At 44.9% G+C, this 18,697-nt stretch overlaps 1 pseudogene; it reads left to right on the top strand.

The window, feature by feature from the left end:
- The first annotated feature begins 455 nt into the window (after positions 1–455).
- LOC118386433 (rab3 GTPase-activating protein catalytic subunit-like) overlaps positions 456–18,697 on the top strand; it is a 78,879-nt pseudogene continuing 60,637 nt past the window's right edge.

The following is an 18,697-nucleotide window of genomic DNA, read 5'->3' on the forward strand; positions in this document are numbered from 1 at the left end:
AGAAGGAAACGCTCTCCCCTTCCAGGATTTAACCCAAGGAATGTTCTTTGTTTCACAGAAGTTTTCTTCAGCGATACTCTAACACGGTCAAATGTGAATACTGGGACAATAATTATAACATAAGCATGTGGGGACTGGTTAGTGGGGAGCTATAGAAAACTAATGCCATATTGTTTTTCATTTTGTGATGTCATTAAAAACTGGATGGACAAAATACTATAACTTGGAAAGTATATCCAGTTTATCTGTCAAGTTTTCATCCAATACATTGTGCATATAGAATGGGAAAAATGAAAGTATTTTTGTTAAGATAGGAATTTGACTTTATGAGGTATAAGAGAATCTATTTACTATAATCTGTGTATAAGTAGCCACGCCACGATGATGTCAGAGAGCGTGTCACACTGATGGAACCGCCCTTTTCGGCCAGAGTACATTAAAGGTTTGGTAACGAAATGAACATCAGACCAGGAAACGTGAGGCGAGAGCAACATGTTTGAAATGGTTGGAAATTTTAACCTCAACACGAGGGGAAGAAATAAACTCATCTTCCTTTAGACCAGCGAGATGGCGAGCTGCAGCTCATGTCCACCGTGGTCCAAATCCTGAATAACAACACGAGAGGTAAAACAAACTCCCGTCTCAGACAATCACTGGTACAGCTGATTAGCTGTCCTGACTCAAATATCGAGAACTCTTTAAACCATCCTACTACTCTTGTGAAATTACCATAGTACACTACTCTCATCACCCCACTGGAACTAAAAATTCCACACATTTTGGAATGTCTGTGCCCTTGACAATCGCTAATCAATATCCAAAAACAGCACACATTTAATTCAGAGAACCTGCACATCATCATCTCCCTTTTGTGGCACCAATGTGAGGGGTTATAGCAGGGGAAACAGTGCTGCAGTAGTTTAGTGTGAGGGGTTATAGCAGGGGAAACAGTGCTGCAGTAGTTTAGTGTGAGGGGTTATAGCAGGGGAAACAGTGCTGCAGTAGTTTAGTGTGAGGGGTTATAGCAGGGGAAACAGGACTGCAGTAGTTTAGTGTGAGGGGTTATAGCAGGGGAAACATTGCTGCAGTAGTTTAGTGTGAGGGGTTATAGCAGGGGAAACAGTGCTGCAGTAGTTTAGTGTGAGGGGTTATAGCAGGGGAAACAGTGCTGCAGTAGTTTAGTGTGAGGGGTTATAGCAGGGGAAACATTGCTGCAGTAGTTTAGTGTGAGGGGTTATAGCAGGGGAAACAGTGCTGCAGTAGTCTAGTGTGAGGGGTTATAGCAGGGGAAACAGTGCTGCAGTAGTTTAGTGTGAGAGGGGTTATAGCAGGGAAACATTGCTGCAGTAGTTTAGTGTGAGGGGTTATAGCAGGGGGGAAACAGTGCTGCAGTAGTTTAGTGTGAGGGGTTATAGCAGGGGAAACAGTGCTGCAGTCGTTTAGTGTGAGGGGTTATAGCAGGGGAAACAGTGCTGCAGTCGTTTAGTGTGAGGGGTTATAGCAGGGGAAACAGTGCTGCAGTAGTCTAGTGTGAGGGGTTATAGCAGGGGAAACAGTGATGCAGTAGTTTAGTGTGAGGGGTTATAGCAGGGGAAACAGTCATGCAGTAGTTTAGTGTGAGGGGTTATAGCAGGGAAACAGTGCTGCAGTAGTTTAGTGTGAGGGGTTATAGCAGGGGAAACAGGGCTGCAGTAGTTTAGTGTGAGGGGTTATAGCAGGGGAAACAGGGCTGCAGTAGTTTAGTGTGAGGGGTTATAGCAGGGGAAACAGTGCTGCAGTAGTTTAGTGTGAGGGGTTATAGCAGGGGAAACAGTGCTGCAGTAGTTTAGTGTGAGGGGTTATAGCAGGGGAAACAGGGCTGCAGTAGTTTAGTGTGAGGGGTTATAGCAGGGGAAACAGTGCTGCAGTAGTTTAGTGTGAGGGGTTATAGCAGGGGAAACAGGGCTGCAGTAGTTTAGTGTGAGGGGTTATAGCAGGGGAAACAGTGCTGCAGTAGTTTAGTGTGAGGGGTTATAGCAGGGGAAACAGGGCTGCAGTAGTTTAGTGTGAGGGGTTATAGCAGGGGAAACATTGCTGCAGTAGTTTAGTGTGAGGGGTTATAGCAGGGGAAACAGTACTGCAGTAGTTTAGTGTGAGGGGTTATAGCAGGTGAAACAGTGCTGCAGTAGTTTAGTGTGGGGGGTTATAGCAGGGGAAACAGTGCTGCAGTAGTTTGGTGTGAGGGGTTATAGCAGGGGAAACAGTGCTGCAGTAGCCTAGTGTGAGGGGTTATAGCAGGGGAAACATTGCTGCAGTAGTTTAGTGTGAGGGGTTATAGCAGGGGAAACAGTGCTGCAGTAGTCTAGTGTGAGGGGTTATAGCAGGGGAAACAGTGCTGCAGTAGTCTAGTGTGAGGGGTTATAGCAGGGGAAACAGTGTTACAGTAGTCTAGTGTGAGGGGTTATAGCAGTAGTCTAGTGTGAGGGGTTATAGCAGGGGAAACAGTGCTGCAGTAGTTTAGTGTGAGGGGTTACAGCAGGGGAAACAGTGCTGCAGTAGTTTAGTGTGAGGGGTTATAGCAGGGGAAACAGGGCTGCAGTAGTTTAGTGTGAGGGGTTATAGCAGGGGAAACAGTGCTGCAGTAGTCTATTGTGAGGGGTTATAGCAGGGGAAACAGGGCTGCAGTAGTTTAGTGTGAGGGGTTATAGCAGGGGAAACAGGGCTGCAGTAGTTTAGTGTGAGGGGTTATAGCAGGGGAAACAGTGCTGCAGTAGTTTAGTGTGAGGGGTTATAGCAGGGGAAACAGTGCTGCAGTAGTTTAGTGTGAGGGGTTATAGCAGGGGAAACAGGGCTGCAGTAGTTTAGTGTGAGGGGTTATAGCAGGGGAAACAGTCATGCAGTAGTTTAGTGTGAGGGGTTATAGCAGGGGAAACAGGGCTGCAGTAGTTTAGTGTGAGGGGTTATAGCAGGGGAAACAGGGCTGCAGTAGTCTAGTGTGAGGGGTTATAGCAGGGGAAACAGTGCTGCAGTAGTTTAGTGTGAGGGGTTATAGCAGGGGAAACAGTGCTGCAGTAGTTTAGTGTGAGGGGTTATAGCAGGGGAAACAGTGCTGCAGTAGTTTAGTGTGAGGGGTTATAGCAGGGGAAACAGTGCTGCAGTAGTCTAGTGTGAGGGGTTATAGCAGGGGAGACATTGCTGCAGTAGTTTAGTGTGAGGGGTTATAGCAGGGGAAACAGTGCTGCAGTAGTTTAGTGTGAGGGGTTATAGCAGGGGAAACAGTGCTGCAGTAGTTTAGTGTGAGGGGTTATAGCAGGGGAAACAGTGCTGCAGTAGTTTAGTGTGAGGGGTTATAGCAGGGGAAACAGTGCTGCAGTAGTTTAGTGTGAGGGGTTATAGCAGGGGAAACAGTGCTGCAGTAGTTTAGTGTGAGGGGTTATAGCAGTGGAAACAGTGCTGCAGTAGTTTAGTGTGAGGGGTTATAGCAGGGGAAACAGTGCTGCAGTAGTTTAGTGTGAGGGGTTATAGCAGGGGAAACAGTGATGCAGTAGTTTAGTGTGAGGGGTTATAGCAGGGGAAACAGTGATGCAGTAGTTTAGTGTGAGGGGTTATAGCAGGTGAAACAGTGCTGCAGTAGTTTAGTGTGAGGGGTTATAGCAGGGGAAACAGTGCTGCAGTAGTTTAGTGTGAGGGGTTATAGCAGGGGAAACAGGGCTGCAGTAGTTTAGTGTGAGGGGTTATAGCAGGGGAAACAGGGCTGCAGTAGTTTAGTGTGAGGGGTTATAGCAGGGGAAACAGGGCTGCAGTAGTTTAGTGTGAGGGGTTATAGCAGGGAAACAGTACTGCAGTAGTTTAGTGTGAGGGGTTATAGCAGGGAAACAGTGCTGCAGTAGTTTAGTGTGAGGGGTTATAGCAGGGGAAACAGTGCTGCAGTAGTTTAGTGTGAGGGGTTATAGCAGGGGAAACAGTGCTGCAGTAGTTTAGTGTGAGGGGTTATAGCAGGGGAAACAGTGCTGCAGTAGTTTAGTGTGAGGGGTTATAGCAGTGGAAACAGTGCTGCAGTAGTTTAGTGTGAGGGGTTATAGCAGGGGAAACAGTGCTGCAGTAGTTTAGTGTGAGGGGTTATAGCAGGGGAAACAGTACTGCAGTAGTTTAGTTTGTGATGCTGGAATAATGACAAGTGAACCTGGGGAGCTTTGCGTTCACATTGTCTTAAATAAGAGAACTGGTCCACGGAAATCAAGCGAACCGAACTCTCGAGGTCTGTGTGGTCTCGCTTTGGAGGCTCTTTTGAGGGTTCAAATGAAATGTTATTAGTCACGTGCCAAATACAAAAACCTTACAGTAAAATGCTTACTTACGAGACCCTAACCAACAGTGCAGTTTCAAAAAATACTGATGAGAATAAGAGGGGGGCAGTATGGGGCAGTGTTTGGATGAAAAACATACCCAAATGAAACTGCCTATTTCTCAGGCCCAAAATATACACGGCTCAAAAAAATAAAGAGAACACTTAAACAACACAATGTAACTCCAAGTCAATCACACTTCTGTGAAATCAAACTGTCCACTTAGGAAGCAACACTGATTGACAATACATTTCACATGCTGTTGTGCAAATGGAATAGACAACAGGTGGAAATTATAGGCAATTAGCAAGACACCCCCAATAAAGGAGTGGTTCTGCAGGTGGTGACCACAGACCACTTCTCAGTTCCTATGCTTCCTGGCTGATGTTTTGGTCACTTTTGAATGCTGGCGGTGCTTTCACTCTAGTGGTAGCATGAGACGGAGTCTACAACCCACACAAGTGGCTCAGGTAGTGCAGCTCATCCAGGATGGCACATCAATGCAAGCTGTGGCAAGGTTTGCTGTGTCTGTCAGCGTAGTGTCCAGAGCATGGAGGCGCTACCAGGAGACAGGCCAGTACATCAGGAGACGTGGAGGAGGCCGTAGGAGGGCAACAACCCAGCAGCAGGACCGGTACCTCCGCCTTTGTGCAAGGAGGAGCAGGAGGAGCACTGCCAGAGCCCTGCAAAATGACCTCCAGCAGGCCACAAATGTGCATGGGTCTGCTCAAACGGTCAGAAACAGACTCCATGAGGGTGGTATGAGGGCCCAACGTAAATGTTTTGAAATATGTTTTCTAAACACTTCTACATTAATGCGAATGCTACCATGATTCCAGATCATCCTGAATGAATCGTGAATAATGATGATGAGTGAGAAAGTTACAAACGTACAAATATCATACTCCCAAGACATGCTACCTCTCACCATTACAATTACATGGGAGGTTGGCATTTTTGGGAGGTATGATATTTGTGCGTCTAACTTTCTCACTCATTATTCACGATTCATTCAGGATTATCCGTAATCATGTTAGCACCACGTTAATGTAGAAGTGTTTAGAAATGTATTCTATTGTTATTTACAATAAAAGTGTCTCCAAAATGACACAATACGTTCTTTAATATTCATTTCTATTGGTCACAAAATAATCTGAAACACAATACAAACAAACAGCAAATGCATTCAACAAATTTGTAGTCACAAGTTTGATGTAGTCATTGCGTGCTATGAATATGAGACCAAATACACAACTTTTTACTACTTTAATTCACATATAAGGGAATTTGTTCCAATACCTTTGGTCCTCAAAAGCGGACAGTCTATGTACAATGTGCTGTAATGTGCTGTGAATAAACGGTTCACCCGATATGAATGAAAATACCCTAAAATGAAAGCTGACAGGTTGCACTTTAACATCATAGTCATTGTATCATTTCAAATCCAAAGTGCTGGAGTACAGAGCCAAAACAACAAAACATGTGTCACTGTCCCATTACTTTAGGAGCTCACTGTATGTTGCTCCATCTCTCTGGCCAACACAGGCTGGTAGGTGACAGTAGCTCCATCTCTCTGGCCAACATAGACTGGTAGGTGACAGTAGCTCTATCTCTCTGGCCAACACAGGCTGGTAGGTGACTGTTGCTCCATCTCTCTGGCCAACACAGGCTGGTAGGTGACAGTAGCTCCATCTCTCTGGCCAACATAGACTGGTAGGTGACCGTAGCTCCATCTCTCTGGCCAATGCAGACTGGTAGGTGACAGTAGCTCTATCTCTCTGGCCAACACAGGCTGGTAGGTGACTGTTGCTCCATCTCTCTGGCCAACACAGGCTTGTAGGTGACAGTAGCTCCATCTCTCTGGCCAACACAGGCTGGTAGGTGACTGTTGCTCCATCTCTCTGGCCAACACAGGCTTGTAGGTGACAGTAGCTCCATCTCTCTGGCCAACACAGGCTGGTAGGTGACTGTTGCTCCATCTCTCTGGCCAACACAGGCTTGTAGGTGACCGTAGCTCCATCTCTCTGGCCAATGCAGACTGGTAGGTGACCGTAGCTCCATCTCTCTGGCCAACACAGGCTGGTAGGTGACCGTAGCTTCATCTCTCTGGCCAATGCAGACTGGAAGGTGACCGTAGCTCCATCTCTCTGGCCAATGCAGACTGGTAGGTTACCGTAGCTTCATCTCTCTGGCCAATGCAGACTGGTAGGTGACCGTAGCAACAGTGAATACAATTTGTAAGTCGCTCTGGATAAGAGCGTCTGCTAAATGACTTAAATGTAAATGTAAATGTAAATGAATACTGTATTCAGCTAATATTATATTCCTGTCTCTTTGGGAACAGTAACTGCTATAAGTCACAGTTATACAGCAACTGTTTATGTTCTTTTGGAAAATCAAGTTCAAATTTGTTACAGAATTTGCTTTGACAAATTAAAGAAGAGCTGATACTGCCAATGTGTCCTATAGCTAATCATGAATCTATGCTGAGGTTCCTACACATTCACACAGCTAGTTGCAACATTCTCTTCGTGTGTGTTTCTGTATAATGTCACAAGCCATGTTTTAAAATAGCAACACTGTGGGAAGTGAGTACAGCCCTCCGTGGCATCACGTATTGCGGTAGGTCAGCTGGTATCCATGGCAACACTGGGCTGAATGGAAGATGGTAGCAGTAGATCTGTAGCTCTGTGGCTCTGTAGCAAGGTCATCTGGTCTCACTGTCTCTCTGGGAGTTTACTGTGTGGCAGAGTAAGAGGAAGCATGTATCAGATCATCAGCATGTAGCTTCATGAGCACATAGCTTCATGAGCACGTGTTCTGTCACTGATGCATGTATCATTTATTACGAATAACGTTGTTTTGTGACTACAAATTAGAGAAAGTATGACATACTTTTGAATAGAATAATATTCAAGGTCAGTATGTGGGTGGAAAAAAGTATGAAAATGTATGTACTCATTACTGAAAGTCGCTCTGCATAAGGGCGTCTGCTAAATGACTAACGTAAATGTAAAAAATGGAACAAAGCTTATTATTAAATTATTTACTTGTTCAATCCACTAGGTGGCGTATGTTTTGTCTGTAGTTCCTCTACTGTGCACCAGGTGCTGCTGTGTAGCTGTGGTGGTAGAATAGGGTTGTGGAGGGAGTTACAGGATTTCAGTCCTGTGTCTGCTCTTCCACATTGATACCAGAGATTCCTGGCATGTCTCTAAAGTTAAAGGGATCACTTTAAAATCAAACGTCATCTGTTGTGCAGGTCCAAATGTATGCCTCAATCCCAAACCAATTGAAAGATTAGTCAAATTGGAAATCTTTCTTTAGCTGGATCATAACTGCCGATGGCATGTGACTAACTCATCTTGACACAAGAACGGAGAGTAGTTACAGTAGCCACAGGATTTCAACGTGTGGCTGCTCTCCCACAAAATATCAAAGTTTGAAGTGACCTAACCTTTTTTAAAGTCGTCTATTTCCCCTGTGGATGCTGTACAGCCAGGTGCCGATGTTTGTTCAGGTCCAGCAGAAGTGGAGGAGGATGTACCATGGGGAGTACCAGGGACCGGGGATGCGTACAGACCCTGAGATGGTCCACCTCCGCAAGGTGCCCAGACAATACAACCACCTCTCAGGCCTGCTGGACATCTTTAAGTCCAAGACGGTGAGTATGGAAGGACCTGGTCTAATTGACTTCATGCCTAACATGAACCTTTTAGCTCTTTCACATGGGTCACCCCAGACTAACTGTAGGTCCAGTTTCCCTGGATGAGAGTAAGCCTAGTGTTTGACTAAGATTCACTTTCAATGGCGAATCTTCATTAATAAGGATGTTTTTTGTTGTTGTCCAGCACTAGGCTGAACCTTTGTCTGGGTACCCAGCCCCCTGCTAGATAAGATGGATAGCACAAGATATTACATAACCTTGTCTCTATTTATGTTTCTATTTCCTCTGTTGTTCTTCAGGTCTGTCCCCTGTCTCCTCTTCCTCCCATCAACATCGCTATCCGCTTCACGTATGTCCTGCAGGACTGGCAGCAGTACTCCTGGCCTCAGCTGCCCCCAGGTACACACAACAACCACTCAGCCCACGAAACAGGAAGGAATGTGTCTAGTTATTTGTGCCGCTAACTCCGGCACACTTATATACCAGAGTCGATGTGGGTTTGAATCCAGCCCAGTCGCACTTCTCCTACCTTTCCTGCCTGCTTTTATAAAACCACATCCTATCTGTTCAGTAAAACCACATCCTATCTGTTCAGTAAAACCACATCCTATCTGTTCAGTAAAACCACATCCTATCTGTTCAGTAAAACCACATCCTATCTGTTCAGTACAACCACATTCTATCTGTTCAGTAAAACCACATCCTATCTGTTCAGTAAAACCACATCCTATCTGTTCAGTAAAACCACATCATATCTGTTCAGTAAAACCACATCCTATATGTTCAGTAAAACCACATCCTATCTGTTCAGTAAAACCACATCCTATCTGTTCAGTAAAACCACATCCTATCTGTTCAGTAAAACCACATCCTATCTGTTCAGTAAAACCACATCCTATCTGTTCAGTACAACCACATTCTATCTGTTCAGTAAAACCACATCCTATCTGTTCAGTAAAACCACATCATATCTGTTCAGTAAAACCACATCCTATCTGTTCAGTAAAACCACATTCTATCTGTTCAGTAAAACCACATCCTATCTGTTCAGTAAAACCACATCATATCTGTTCAGTAAAACCACATCCTATCTGTTCAGTAAAACCACATCCTATCTGTTCAGTAAAATCACATCCTATCTGTTCAGTAAAACCACATCATATCTGTTCAGTAAAACCACATCCTATATGTTCAGTAAAACCACATCCTATCTGTTCAGTAAAACCACATCCTATATGTTCAGTAAAACCACATCCTATCTGTTCAGTAAAACCACATCCTATCTGTTCAGTAAAACCACATCCTATCTGTTCAGTAAAACCACATCCTATCTGTTCAGTAAAACCACATCCTATCTGTTCAGTAAAACCACATCCTATCTGTTCAGTAAAACCACAAAATATGAAACAGGAAGGAGTTTGGAGGGCAACTGATATATCAAGTCAGAAATCTAATAGGTGCTAGACATACAGTGGGGTCTGAAGTTGTTGACACTCTTCATAAAGATGAGAAAAAATGACAGAATAAAATAAATCATAAAAATACTGACCTATATTGTATGCAAAAAAAAAAGTGGAAATTTATATAATTGCATATTAATACAATTGCTCAGAGAAAAATATTTTGTTTAACAAATAATACTTTTTCTCTCTCAACAAGGGAGGGGTCAAAATGATTGACACCCCTGTTTTCAATACCTTTCAATAGCTCACCTTGCAAGGAAAATGGCACTGAGCCTTTTCTCAGATGTTTAATGAGTTGGAGAACACATTGGGAGGGATCTTAGACCATTCCTCCTTACATAATCCTTCCAGATGCCTGATATCATTCGTCTGCCCTTATGGACGGCCCTCCTCAATTCAAACCACAGGTTTTCAATGGGTTTCAACTCCAGAGACTGAGATGGCCTTTACAAATGTGTTATTTTGTGGTGAATGAACCATTTCTTTGTGGATTTTGTTGTGTGCTTGATGTTATTGTCTCTCTGGAAGATCCACTTGCGTCCAATTTTAGCCTCCTGGCAGAGGCAACCAGGTTTTTGGCTAAAATGTCCTGGTACTCTTTAAATTTCAATGACGCTGTTGACAAGGGCCCCAGGACCGATGTAAGCAAAATAGCATGCATTATAGCTCAGTATTTGAATGATTCAGTTTATACAGTCATCATTATCAAGGGTGTCAATAATTTCGTACCCCACTAGGCTAGCCCACAGGGCGTTTTGGAAGCGTTGGTCGTTCAACGCCTACGTGCTCGTGACCAACATTTTAGCAAACTGATATAATCCACTCACTCTCTCTTTGCTCCAAATTCAATAGTGGATGGTTCTTCCCACAGTTATATTAAGTGCTGCTCTCCGGGGTACATTTTAGTGTTGCAAATAGATGCTTGAGTCTTTGAGTGGTGCAGGGAAGGCGGTACAAGGTCGGAGGTCGGAGAGCTTTTTAAACGGCTCACAAACTGACAATATTTCTGCTCCTCTTGAATGGGACCTGAGAGGAATGGCAGTGGGTGGAGGGTCAATTTGAGGTTTTTATATTTGACACAAGAGTATATTTGGTCCTTTAGTTTGTACTGTTATGAATTTGCCTGCCTTCAAGTCATTGAGGATGAAAAAGCATAGGAAGTGTTCACGGTTTTGGTTCTTCTTGCTACCTCTAAGTGAAAGTATTGGGAGTTGAATCAAAGTCATGATTGAACTGTAAAAGGTGAGTGTGTTTTTTGTGTGTTTTTTTCCGTTGCCTCCAGACTTCGACGGTCTCCTCAGAGTGGAGGTGGGAGGGGTGGAGTTTGGGAAGCTGCCGTTCGGAGCGTGTGAGGATCCAATCAGGTAGGACTGATGTAGCCATGACGACATGTCAAAGCATGCTTGATTTAGAGATTTATCTCATTGTTCACGTGTATTCTTGACATCTTTTGCATGAGCCTATAATTCATTATTGACCAAACTGTATCTTATAGTGAGACGTTTATAAAGCAAAACAAAAAAAAAGTATTTTCTTTCATTGTTGTCTCAGTGAGCTTCACCTATTGACCACCTGGCCCCACCTGACAGAAGGTATCATGGTGGATAACGATGTGTACTCGTGAGTGTCAACCACCACACTCCATCCCTCCCCTCTGACCTGCTGGTTGACACACATTGATGGAACATCTTAACAGCCTGAGATACGATCTATCAAGAACATTGTTTATCCTCTTACCAAATGACAGCAAATATAGAGGTGTCATTTTCAATAAATAGAATCCCTATCCTGGTTGAGCTTATAAAGCAAGTGAGCATTGAGGTAGATGGGAGAGAAAGAAAGAACATCCAGGTCAGTAAAACAAGTTCTCCATACCTTTGGAACACTGAAAGGTTGTTCCCCATATTAATATCCTGTGTGCCAGACAGTGTAGGTGTTGAGAGGGCGATTGTGGAGGAGGTGTGTGGGAGAGGATATAACAAGTACCTCAGCCCCAGCAACACCGCTCGCTCGTTCAACTGCATTAAAGCTGAAATTAATTCATGCTGAATGATTTTACGCTTTTCAGTTTAGTGATGAAATGGTGCTCAGTGAGCCATCGCTTCATATTAACGGTGTTTTTCTTCAAGTCCCTCCATCCTAAATGTGCTTGAGCTCCATTGTATAAAGAGTTTCTTTGAAGGGAATCAGAGATTTCTGCACCTGGATGCAGAAACATTTAGATTAGCCTGTCAAAAACAAGATGGTCCTCTTTCAAAGACTGTTTTGGGGTTTATTTTGCTGGTTGTATTTATTGGTGAATCCCCTTAGGGCGTTCTGGGGTAGAAATGTTAGATATTATATTTTGGGGTTTTAGAGAAGATGTGACTTGCCTCGGGTCAACTTGTCAACTGAAATGGTACCCTCCCTGACTGACTGACTGGCTGACTGGGTAATAGATATTATATGGTAACTGATACTCAGTGGTTCTTATTTCAAGGATCCAAAATAAAGCAAAAAGTCAATAGATAATTATCAGGTAATTACTTTCCACTATATAGTCTCTAAATGAACACCAGGTCAATATCTGGTTGTAAAGTCAACCACAATAACAATGACTCTTCTCTTCCCGCCAGAGCCCCGTGTTTAATAGCCTATATTCAGGCCTAATCTTTACTATAATGGTAAATGTGAACCACTGATCTGATCCAGGGCCAGTTTACCTCCCTCCCCTGTGTGGTCTGACCTTATGTGCTCTCTGTGTGACCTCACAGTGACCTGGACCCACTCCAGGCCCCTCATTTGTCAGTCCGAGTCAGGAGCACAGACAACCCCACGTGCTTGCTCGGTGAGTTAGACCCCCCTCACAGAAATACTGATCCTACATTATAGAAATCCTATAGAATATTATGAGTGTCCATGTAATGTGGTTTAAAATGCTCCCTCATCCATCAGATGTATATAAAGGGAGTTCCAAAGGCTCACTCAGATGTTGACTTACTCAATGTCAAATTTGATGGGAAAAAAAGCTTTTTGAATTTGAAATAAACGTAATCTTCTGGTTGTCACTTGCTACCACAGCCACAAAGTCAAAATTGGCTATATCTTAGAAATTTATGAAAGTAAAAATGTCTGCATAGTGCATCTTTAAGGTTAGGGTTAGGCAAACGGTTAGCAGTTTGGTAAAGGTTAGGGGTTTAGGTTAGGAGTAGGTTTAAAATCACATTTTAAGAAGATAAATTGTAGAAATAAGTGGGTTTATGACTTTGTGGCTATGGTAACTAGTGATGATATCATCTTCTCCATCCCAGGTGAATTCCTGACAGAGTTCTTTAAGCTGTGCTCCAAGAAGGAGTCAGAGGAGATTCTGGGAAGAGGTCCATTTGAGGAGGAAGGTAATGTGTTTTATGGCTACTGGGGTGTATCTCAATAGTCTTAACATCTCTTTCTTTAATTTTCCAATATCACATTTTATTCGTAACATGCGCTGAATACAACAGGTTTCACCTTACAGTGAAATGCTTACTTACGAGCCCCTAACCAACAATGCAGTTTAAAAAAATATGAATAAGAAATAAAGGTAACAAGTAATTAAAGAGCAGCAGTAAAATAACAATAGCGAGGCTATATACAGAGTCAATGTGCGGGGGCACTGATTAGTCAAGGTAATTGAGGTAATATGTACATGTAGGTAGAGTTATTAAATTGACTATGCATAGATGATAAAAACAGAGAGTAGCAGTGGTGTAAAAGGGGGAGGGAGGCAATGCAAATAGTCTGGGTAGCTATTTGATTAGATGTTCAGGAGTCTTATGGCTTGGGGGTAGAAGCTGTTTAGAAGCCTCTTGGACCAAGACTTGGCGCTCTGGTACTGCTTGCCTTGCGGTAGCAGAGAGAACAGTCTATGACTAGGGTGGCTGGAGACTTTGACAATGTTTAGAGCCTTCCTCTGACACCACCTGGTATAGAGGCCCTGGATGGCAGGAAGCTTGGCCTCAGTGATGTACTGGGCCATGCGCACTACCCTCTGTAGTGCCTTGTGGTCGGAGGCCGAGCAGTTGCCACACCAGGCAGTAATGCAACCAGTCAGGATGCTCTCAATGGTGCAGCTGTAGAACCTTTTGAGGATCTGAGGACCCATGCCAAATATTTTCAGTCTCCTGAGGGGCAATAGGTTTTGTTGTGCCCTCTTCACGACTGTCTTGGTGTGCACTGACCATGTTAGTTTGTTGGTGATTTGGACACCAATATGGTGTATTCCCTCAGGGGATTTGTGCAGACGTCAGTGCAGATGACGGGAAGTAGAAGCCACTCTGGACTCTTGGCTTGTTGTTTGCTTGTGAAGGGAGAATTACGCTCTCTTCTCAGTCAGAGCCCACCCTCACACCCTCCCTGTGAATGGCTTCTCTGTCCCTCCCCCTCCACTCTCTCCTCATTAGACGACATCAGCCCTGTCTAAACTGACAGAGCCCACAGCCGTGCCCATCCCCAAGCTGTCTGTCTCCAACATGGTGCACAGCGCCCGCTAACGCTAACGCCGCCACCGTCGCATTGACGAATCACCGCTCAGAAATGACGTGCTCAACTCTATACCGCTGGTGAGAGAGAGCAGGCATGACAACGGACACACAGACACACACACACTCTTACCTTCTAAAGGCATATGGTGATTTAGGCTGGCTGACATCGTACTACACAAGAGGAGAGCAGGAGAGTCTTCAGCCAGACTCCTCAGTTACTGGCCCTGCTGTGTGAACAGCTTCTTGATCAGCCGTGAAGCCATTGCTCAAGCAGTATCTTATTCCCTACTTGCTCACACTGCCATTGGCCTTGACCAGGTTTTCCCAAACCATTGGCCTAGCGTTCCCCCCAGCGCACGTTTTGTTGTTTACCCTAGCACTACACAGCTGATTCAAATCTCAACATCATCAAGCTTTGTGTAGTGCTAGGGCAGGACCGGGTTTAGAAAACCCTGTGTTAGAGGCTCAGTGGTAAGTCAGACAGTTGTTAAATAAAACATTCAAATCAGACACTCGGTTCGTAGCAGGATTGTTCCTTCAGAGATGTTTTGTGTCAAGGTAAGAAAATGGATGTTCCCATGTACGAGAGTATGTAAGCTTATATTTGTGTGTGTATGGTGTCAGTATCTCTTCCCAGACGCAGCCATAGGTAAACAGTCATCAGAGAACAGCGAGAGAAAGGCTGCTCCATCACACAGCGACGGGGAACCAGAAGAGAAGGATTCTGACGACTATGTAGGTCAGCTGTCTGTGCTTTACCACACTATCACTGTGTCACACTGCACTCCAGAGCTGTGTTCAATAGTCACTGTGTCAGACACACTGCACTCCAGGGCTGTGTTCAATAGTCACTGGGTCAGACACACTGCACTCCAGGGCTGTGTTCAATAGTCACTGTGTCACACTGCACTCCAGGGCTGTGTTCAGTAGTCACTGTGTCAGACACACTGCACTCCAGGGCTGTGTTCAATAGTCACTGTGTCAGACACACTGCACTCCAGGGCTGTGTTTAATAGTCACTGTGTCAGACACACTGCACTCCAGAGCTGTGTTCAATAGTCACTGTGTCAGACACACTGCACTCCAGGGCTGTGTTCAGTAGTCACTGTGTCAGACACACTGCACTCCAGGGCTGTGTTCAATAGTCACTGTGTCAGACACACTGCACTCCAGAGCTGTGTTCAATAGTCACTGTGTCACACTGCACTCCATTGCTGTGTTCAATAGTCACTGTGTCAGACACACTGCACTCCAGAGCTGTGTTCAATAGTCACTGTGTCACACTGTACTCCGGGGCTGTGTTCAATAGTCACTGTGTCAGACACACTGCACTCCAGGGCTGTGTTCAGTAGTCACTGTGTCACACTGCACTCCAGGGCTGTGTTCAGTAGTCACTGTGTCACACTGCACTCCAGGGCTGTGTTCAATAGTCGCTGTGTCACACTGCACTCCAGGGCTGTGTTCAGTAGTCACTGTGTCACACTGCACTCCAGGTCTGTGTTCAGTAGTCACGGTGTCACAGTGCACTCCAGGGCTGTGTTCAGTAGTCACTGTGTCACACTGCACTCCAGGGCTGTGTTCAATAGTCACTGTGTCACACTGCACTCCAGAGCTGTGTTCAATAGTCACTGTGTCACACTGCACTCCAGGGCTGTGTTCAATAGTCACTGTGTCACACTGCACCCCAGGGCTGTGTTCAATAGTCACTGTGTCACACTGCACTCCAGGGCTGTGTTTAATAGTCACTGTGTCACACTGCACTCCAGGGCTGTGTTCAATAGTCACTGTGTCACACTGCACTCCAGGGCTGTGTTTAATAGTCACTGTGTCACACTGCACTCCAGGGCGGCTGTGTTTAATAGTCACTGTGTCAGACACACTGCACTCCAGGGCTGTGTTCAATAGTCACTGTGTCACACTGCACTCCAGGGCTGTGTTTAATAGTCACTGTGTCACACTGCACTCCAGGGCGGCTGTGTTTAATAGTCACTGTGTCAGACACACTGCACTCCAGGGCTGTGTTCAATAGTCACTGTGTCACACTGCACTCCAGGGCTGTGTTCAGTAGTCACTGTGTCACACTGCACTCCAGGGCTGTGTTCAGTTGTCACGGTGTCACACTGCACTCCAGAGCTGTGTTTAATAGTCACTGTGTCAGACACACTGCACTCCAGGGCTGTGTTCAGTAGTTATGCCATTGGAGAAACAGAAATACTTGAACTTGTCTGATTAAACTCATAAATACAATTTCCAATTGTCAAGAAAATGTCTGAATTTGATTAGTGTCATTTTCTGCAATACTGTGTGATGATTGTACTCCCCCACCCTCCTCAGAGCCTGTACAACCAGCTGAAGTCTGCTCCTAGTAACAGTGTAACGTACCTCCTGGCTCTGTGTCTGGTTAACTTCTACCATGGAGGGGTCCGGGCCGTGGCTCACCTCTGGCAGAAGTTTGTCCTGGGGATGAGATACCGTTGGGAGAACAACGACCTCGTCTATGGGTGAGAAGAACCAGATTTTAGCTGGATTGATTGATTGTTACACTTTCTATTACTCCCCAACAGGGGAAACAACAACAGATTTATCATTAAGACCAATTCTAGACCACCTAGTCTTCTGGTGAGAACATGGTCCTATTCATTACGCAACAAACAGAAGAAAATGGATTGAACTAGTCCAGTAAGAAACTATATATTTTCTGTTTTCCCTTTTGCTACGGGGTGCCCCGATGAATAAGACCCCAGATTATAACACCTTTGATTGCTACCTAATGGGACACAGTAACAAGCACAGCATCGATTGGGATCAAATCCATTTAAGTTCATATGGAATATTGTCCATTTTAATAGACATCTACTCAGACATCCACCCAGTCAATTCCTGAAGGGTTCTGTAATAGAAAAACATTGGATTGAACCTGAACTGGAATCCCATCAATAATGAGGTTTAGGATATACACTGTGACAGTACACTGAATCATCATCATGCCTGCTTCCTCTGATTCAGACTGGTCGGTGGTCCCCCACACCTTCTCTGATTCAGACTGGTCGGTGGTCCCCCAGACCTCCTCTACTGCTGTCTCCTCTGATTCAGACTGGTCGGTGTTCGCCCAGACCTCCTCTGCTGTCTCCTCTGATTCAGACTGGTCGGTGGTCCCCCAGACCTCCTCTGCTGTCTCCTTTGATTCAGACTGGTCGGTGGTCCCCCAGACCTCCTCTACTGCTGTCTCCTCTGATTCAGACTGGTTGGTGGTCCCCCAGACCTCCTCTACTGCTGTCTCCTTTGATTCAGACTGGTCGGTGGTCCCCCAGACCTCCTCTGCTGTCTCCTTTGATTCAGACTGGTCGGTGGTCCCTCAGACCTCCGCTGCTGTCTCCTCCTCCACCAGAAACTCCAGGTAACTAACCGATCATACATTTTTAATAGTCTGTAGTTTACTGTGTGAACAACCTCAGTAATCAATGCAGTGAGGTCCATATGTGCACAGTTGGGTCCAGTCTATCAACTGTATAGATACAGACCTCGCTATAATTATTAGTAAATCTGTTTACTTAGTCCAAATAGGCTTTGTCAGAGATGTCCTCTTCCCCCTTGAAGGCCTGCAACAACAGCAAAGTACTCTGCAAAGTCTTTGATAAAGCCCAACACACCAACATGAATAATAGCTACATGAAAGCATTAATCCAGCACAAAAGCAATCTGAATTCCCGAAATTAATTTTTTAGGAAGAATGGATTAAAATGGATTAATATGTATTAATATGATGATAGCAGAAGCTACCTGTACAGTTGTGGCCAAACGTTTTGAGAATGACACAAATATTAATTTTCACAAAGTCTGCTGCCTCAGTTTGTATGATGACAATTTGCATATACTCCAGAATGTTATGAAGAGTGATCAGAGGAATTGCAATTAATTGCAAAGCCCTCTTTGCCATGCAAATTAACTGAATCCCCCAAAAACATTTCCACTGCATTTCAGCCCTGCCACAAAAGGAGGCTTCAGGGCGCCCAAGAAAGTCCAGCAAGTGCCAGGACCGTCTACTAAAGTTGATTCAGCTGCGGGATCGGGGCACCACCAGTACAGAGCTTGCTCAGGAATGGCAGCAGGCAAGTGTGAGTGCATCTGCACGCACAGTGAGGTGAAGACTTTTGGAGGATGGCCTGGTGTCAAGAAGGGCAGCAAAGAAGCCACTTCTCTCCAGGAAAAACATCAGGGAGAGAGAGACTGATATTCTGCAAAAGGTACTGGGATTGGACTGCTGAGGACTGGGGTAAAGTAATTTTCTCTGATGAATCCTCTTTCTGATTGTTTGGGGATTCCGGAAAAAAGCTTGTCCCGAAGAAGACAAGGTGAGCGCTACCATCAGTCCTGTGTCATGCCAAGAGTAAAGCATCCTGAGACCATTCATGTGTGGGGTTGCTTCTCAGCCAAGGGAGTGGACTCACTCACTAAGAACACAGCCATGAATAAAGAATGGTACCAACACATCCTCCGAGAGCAACTTCTCACAACCATCCAGGAACAGTTTGGCGATGAACAATGCCTTTTCCAGCATGATGGAGCACCTTGCCATAAGGCAAAAGTGATAACAAAGTGGCTCTAGGAACAAAACATCGATATTTTGTGTCCATGGCCAGGAAACTCCCCAGACCTTAATCCAATTGAGAACTTGTGGTCAATCCTCAAGAGGCGGGTGGACAAACAAAAACCCACAAATTCTGACAAACTCCAAGCATTGAT

This window comes from Oncorhynchus keta, chromosome 7 (assembly GCF_023373465.1).
Source record: "Oncorhynchus keta strain PuntledgeMale-10-30-2019 chromosome 7, Oket_V2, whole genome shotgun sequence".
NCBI lineage: Eukaryota > Metazoa > Chordata > Actinopteri > Salmoniformes > Salmonidae > Oncorhynchus > Oncorhynchus keta.